A 6,473-nucleotide genomic window follows, 5' to 3' on the forward strand; every position below is an offset into this window, starting at 1 on the left:
TTCAAGAGGAACAGGAGAGAAAATTCACCCCAAAATCTGTAACGCAGGTTCTCCTGAGTAGAACGGTACCCCAAATGTGGGCATAAACCACTGTATGGGCACACAGCAGGGCTCAGAAGGGAAGGAGCGCCAATTTGCTGGAGCAAAACCGCAGCTAGTAATGGTTATAAGAATAGCGCAGTTACTAAAATACAATAAAGAAATTAGATTACAGGTAATGCAGGGTGGTTATGGGCAACCTGCTGTGGTTACGGACAACCTGGGGTGGATACCGACAACCTGCGGTGGTTACGGGCAACCTGGGTGGATACCGACAACCTGGGGTGGTTATGGTCAACATGGGGTGGTCACGGGCAACCTGGGGTGGATACCGACAACCTGGGGTGGTTACGGACAATCTGGGGTGGTTACAGGCAACCTGCTGTGGTTACAGACAATCTGGGGTGGATACGGGCAACGTGGGGTGGATGCGGACAACCTGCTGTGGTTACAGACAATCTGGGGTGGTTACAGGCAACCTGCTGTGGTTACGGCCAACGTGGGGTTGATACGGGCAACGTGGGGTGTATACGGGCAACGTGGGGTGGATGCGGACAACCTGCTGTGGTTAAAGACAATCTGGGGTGGTTACAGGCAACCTGCTGTGGTTACGGCCAACGTGGGGTGGTTACGGCCAATCTGGGTTGGTTACGGCAATCTGGCATGGTTACGGGCAATCTGGAGGGGGTGTTTGGCAATTTGGGGTGGTAAGAGACAGTGTGCAGTGGTTAGAGGCAACGTGCGGTGGTCAGTGGCAACATGCGATGGTCAGAGGCGACGTGAGGTGGTTAGCGGCGATGTATGGTGTCAGAGACGACGTGCGGTGGTTAGAGGCAGCGTGCAGTGGTCAGAGACGACGTGCGGTGGTTAGAGGCAGCGTGCGGTGGTCAGTGGCAACGTGCGATGGTCAGAGGCGACGTGAGGTGGTTAGAGGTGACGTGCGGTGGTCAGAGGCGAAGTGTGGTGGTCAGAGATGATGTGTGGTGGTCAGAGGCAGGGTACGATGGTCAGAGGCGACGTGAGGTTGTTAGAGGCGACGTGAGGTGGTTAGAGGCAGCGTGCGGTGGTCAGAGATGACATGAGGTGGTTAGAGGCAGCATGCGGCGGTCAGTGACAACATGCGGTGGTTACGTGTAATCTGGCATGATTATGGGCAACCTGGGGCGGTTACGGGCAACATGCGGTGGTTACGGGCAACGTGCGGTTGTTATGGGCAACGTGCAGTTGTTACGGGTAATCTGGTGTTATTACGGGCAACCTGGGGCGGTTACGGGCAACCTGGGACGGTTACGGGTAATCTGCGGTGGTTACGGGTAATATGGGGGGGGGGGGGTACGGGTAATTTGGGAGTAAACTGCAATTATTACTATAATAAAAAGTGTGTGTATTTTTTTTGTATGTTTTTCACTTTTTGTACTTTTACACATTCATTTTCACTGTATTACTATGATTACTGTGATATTTTCTATCACAGTAATCATAGTTCAGTGACAGAGACCAAATTGGTCTCTGTAACTTAAAATTTTCCGAGATAACTGATTCTGGAGCGCATGCGCACTTCAGAATCAGCCTGGACACCGAGGAGGACGGACCTTCCTCGATCAGGTAATGTATATGGGGAAGGGGGGTGACTGGGGGGAGGGGGGCGACATGGGGGGCGACTTACTGACACTTTTTATCCCCAGTCACCAATGATTTATGGTGACAGGTGATAAAAAGTGTTTCCCTGCACTGGGAACAGGCGATCAGCGGTATATAGTATATACCGCCGATCGACTGTTCCGGGACCCCACAGGGGGGTCCCCGATCACTGCCCCATGCTCTCCGCTACCTACGGTGGCGGAGAGCATGGGGCTTTGATCATTTATTCATTTCCATCCCTGCGAACAAACATCGTTTGTTCGCAGGGATGGGGGCGGCCATCTTGGATCTGATGGCCGCCCGGGGGGAGGGAGCGGGTTAGTTATCACCCTACTAGGGGGGCTGATCTGGGGTCTGATGAATACATTTTCATCTCCCCCTACCGTGGATACACGGTGGGGGGGAGATGAAAGCGATCGGCGGGTAATGGCAGGGACCAGAGATCGCTGCTATAACGTTGATAGCGGCGATCTCCGGTACGGGAGCCGGGGGCAGGGGGGCCGGGGGACATACTAACGGTGGCGGCGGGAGGAGGCAACGTTCTGCAGCCTCCTCCCGCCGCCCGATCGGCGGCAAACATCACATCTCCCCCATAGATGCTGCGGTCGCATCGACCGCGGCGTTTATGGGGTTAACTGCCCGGGGGGAGCGCGGCTCCCCTCCGGGCAGAGGCAGCGGGAGGATGCTATGTGACATAGCCTCATCCCGCTGCCCGATCTCACATAGGGACAGCGGGGGGAGGCAGGGAAAGCATGACGTTTGGGGAACGTCATGTTGCATTAACTACCTGCTTTACATGACGTTCCCCAAACGTCATTTTGCGGCAAGGGGTTAAAGGAGAAGTCCGGCCAAAATTTATTTTTTATATGTTATTACTTATGGAAAGTTATACAATTTTCTAATGTACATTAATTATGGGAAATGCTCATATACTGCTATTTCCCTTAATTTAGTGTATCAGGAAGTGTTAGAATTCTCTCAGAACCAGTGACGTCACGACGAATGGTGTAATTCCTATGGAGTGTCCAGCAGGGGCACTCTATATATAGAAGTCAATGAGTACCATTGACTTCTATATATAGTGCGCCCCTGCTGGACACTCCATTGGAATTACAAAGGGTGTGTGTATGTAATGTACTGTACTTTGCGATTGAATAAATTTATGGAATACTTTGGGAAGCAAGTGTCCTTGCTCCCCAAAGTATCCCATAAATGTATTCAATAAATACATTTGCTGGGCACCGAGCAGGGAGGGAGAGAGGTGCCATCTACCTCCCCCCTCCTGCTCGGTGCTGGGAACATATACAAAGTACTACTCCCCCATTATCTGCAGATAATGGGGGAGTAGTACCTGTGCTATCTTATCGCCGCCCGTGCCATCGCCGCTCACAGAAGTGCGGCCCGCTCCGCTGCCGACGCTCACAGAAGTGCCGCCCGCTCCGGGTGGGTGAGGGCTGACGAGGCCGGCCTGCAGGAGTAGAGAGCGGCGGCCGGTCGGATAGTGTGAGTGGCGGCGGGGAGTCAGCGGGGCCATGGTGTTTAGAGGAGGAGGGGGAGCGGAGGAGGGGGCACTTCTGTGAGCGGTGGCGGCGGAGCGGGCGGCACTTCTGTGAGCGGCGGTGGAGCGGGCGGCACTTCTGTGAGTGGCGGCGGCGATAAGATAGCACAGATACAACTCCCCCATTATCTGCAGATAATGGGGGAGTAGTACTTTGTATATGTTCTCAGCACCGGGCAAGGAGGGGGGAGGTAGATGGCACCTCTCTCCCTCCCTGCTCGGTGCCCAGCAAATGTATTTATTAAATACATTTATGGGATACTTTGGGGAGCAAGGACACTTGTGTTAGGATTGGGACAGGGAGACACAAGGACAGGTAAGCCCTGAAGCTGGCACCCACCCCGCTGTCCCTACCTTCTTGCCTCAGATGCTCTAAAATAGCAAACGGACAACTAGACGGCAGTCCCTAGGCTGGCTGAGTGAAACACAGAACAATACAAGACAAGACAGACAAAACACAATAAGGAGAAGTCAGAAGTCCAAGTCAAATACCAAACGGGCAGCACAGTACAAAATCGTGTCCAAAGGGGTAGTCAAAGGGTTAATAGCAGAAGTCAGGTAACCAGGAATCAAATACAGACTAAAGGCTAGGTCAAGTAATTCTAGGGTGAACCAGGTACTATCGCAGACAAGGAATGAGAGCTCAGGGCTGATACTTATGGAGCCTGGAGTCCCAGCCCCAGACTTGATTGGGGCTGAGGCTCCAGGTCCTGCCCAGATACAGACATCTAACTGGTGAGTCAGCTGTCAGTCAATAATTAGTGAACACACACAACACCTAAGCTGATCAGCCAGGGGAGTGAAACCCTGGCCTCTGCTACAACACAGAACAGCAGAGCAGAGTTAGTGAAAAACATATGGCTGCTATGGACGCCGAGCCGAACGCCTGGCCCGAGTCCTAACAACTTGCTCCCCAAAGTATTCCATAAATGTATTCAATTGCAAAGTACAGTACATTACATACAAACATCCATTGTAATTCCAATGGAGTGTCTAGCAGGGGCGCACTATATATAGAAGTCAATGGTACTCATTGACTTCTATATATAGAGCGCCCCCTGCTGGACACTCCATTGGAATTACACCATTCGTCGTGAGAATTCTAACACTTCCTGATACACTAAATTAAGGAAAATAGCAGTATATGAGCATTTCCCATAATTAATGTACATTAGAAAATTGTATAACTTTCCAAAAAAATAACATAAAAAATAAATTTTGACCGGACTTCTCCTTTAAGTATCCACACACAGTATAATGCCCTCACACAGTATCAAGTTCCTCAATACATACACAGTTATATCTTATAACATTCGGACAAGGAGAGAAAGGAGCGCTGCACCTCACACCTATGGCTGACACTAATGCCTCTCAGCTACATTTAAAAACCAACGCCAGGATGTTGGTATATAATTTGATCAAACCATATTGCCCCATGTACCACGTGCTGGTCCCCTGGTTCACATGAATCCCTACACTAACTCAACACTGTGTTGCTCAGCGACCGCTAATTCCACAAAGCGAGCACAAACAGGGAAGGGAGGCCATAGAATGGCCCTGCAACCCCACTGTCACAGGGCCAATCCCCAAGGGCCCCCCCAAAACCCAGCAGGCACCGCCAGCAGAGAAAGAGGTCACCAAGCAACACAAGTGTGAACATCGTCTTATCACTCACCATTGCTCCTGCAGGTAGAATGGGAAAAATAGGAGGTATTAGTCATGTGTGCACAGGTGCCTCCTACTGATTGGGGTCACATGGTTAATTTCACTCATTTACCACTTTGTAACTGCTTAAAAAAGACCATAGAGTAGAGTCGAAACGTCGCCACACGTGTTGGGTGAATAAAATACACCTTCACTTTATTTTGGACTGCCGTCTCTTCTCTACAGGGCAGGCGTCAGCACCTGGCATACTCGGGCAAGTGCCGGGGCCCATGGCCGCCCAAGGGGCCCCCGACACTTGTCCAAGCAGTGAGACAGATGCCCGCCGCCGGGGGAGCGGGTGCTACCGACCCCAAGTCCGGGGGAGGGCTGGAGGGGCTGGGGAAGGACCTGCCGTGTTTGCTGCACTGGGAAAGGACCTGTGGTGACGTCATAAGGGGGCGGGACTGAGAACGGGAGAGGCTGCATATGGATGAAGGACCTGTGATGACGTCATAAGGGGGCGGGGCTGAGAACGGGAGAGGCTGCATATGGATGAAGGACCTGTGATCATTGTCATGTGACATGAGGAGGCGGGGCTCACTAATACCTTCCATCTGTACCGCTGTGAGTTTTAGTCCTTCTCTTATATCTCCTCCTGTAATGGCCTCTGATCTCCCATAATAACAGGCTGTCCATGCTGGGAGTTGTAGTCCTCTTATATCTCCTTCTGTAATGGCCTCTGATCTCCCATAATAACAGGCTGTCCATGCTGGGAGTTGTAGTCCTCTTATGTCTCCTTCTGTAATGGCCTCTGATCTCCCATAATAACAGGCTGTCCATGCTGGGAGTTGTAGTCCTCTTATATCTCCTTCTGTAATGGCCTCTGATCTCCCATAATAACAGGCTGTCCATGCTGGGAGTTGTAGTTCTCATATCTCCTCCTGTAATGGCCTCTGATCTCCCATAATAACAGACTGTCCATGCTGGGAGTTGTAGTACTCCTCTTATATCTCCTTCTGTAATGTCCTCTGATCTCCCATAATAACAGGCTGTCCATGCTGGGAGTTGTAGTCCTCTTATATCTCCTTCTGTAATGTCCTCTGATATCCCATAATAACAGGCTGGACACACTGGGAGTTGTAGTCCTATTATATCTCCTCCTGTAATGTCCTCTGATATCCCATAATAACAGGCTGTCCATGCTGGGAGTTGTAGTCCTCTTATATCTCCTTCTGTAATCTCCTCTGATATCCCATAATAACAGGCTGTCCATGCTGGGAGTTGTAGTCCTATTATATCTCCTCCTGTAATGTCCTCTGATATCCCATAATAACAGGCTGGACATTCTGGGAGTTGTAGTCCTATTATATCTTCTCCTGTAATGTCCTCTGATATCCCATAATAACAGGCCGGACACACTGGGAGTTGTAGTCCTATTATATCTCCTCCTGTAATGTCCTTTGATATCCCATAATAACAGGCTGTCCATGCTGGGAGTTGTAGTTCTCCTCATATCTCCTCCTGTAATGTCCTCTGATCTCCCATAATAACAGGCTGGACACACTGGGAGTTGTAGTCCTATTATATCTCC

This window comes from Dendropsophus ebraccatus, chromosome 12 (assembly GCF_027789765.1).
Source record: "Dendropsophus ebraccatus isolate aDenEbr1 chromosome 12, aDenEbr1.pat, whole genome shotgun sequence".
In the NCBI taxonomy this organism is placed as follows: domain Eukaryota; kingdom Metazoa; phylum Chordata; class Amphibia; order Anura; family Hylidae; genus Dendropsophus; species Dendropsophus ebraccatus.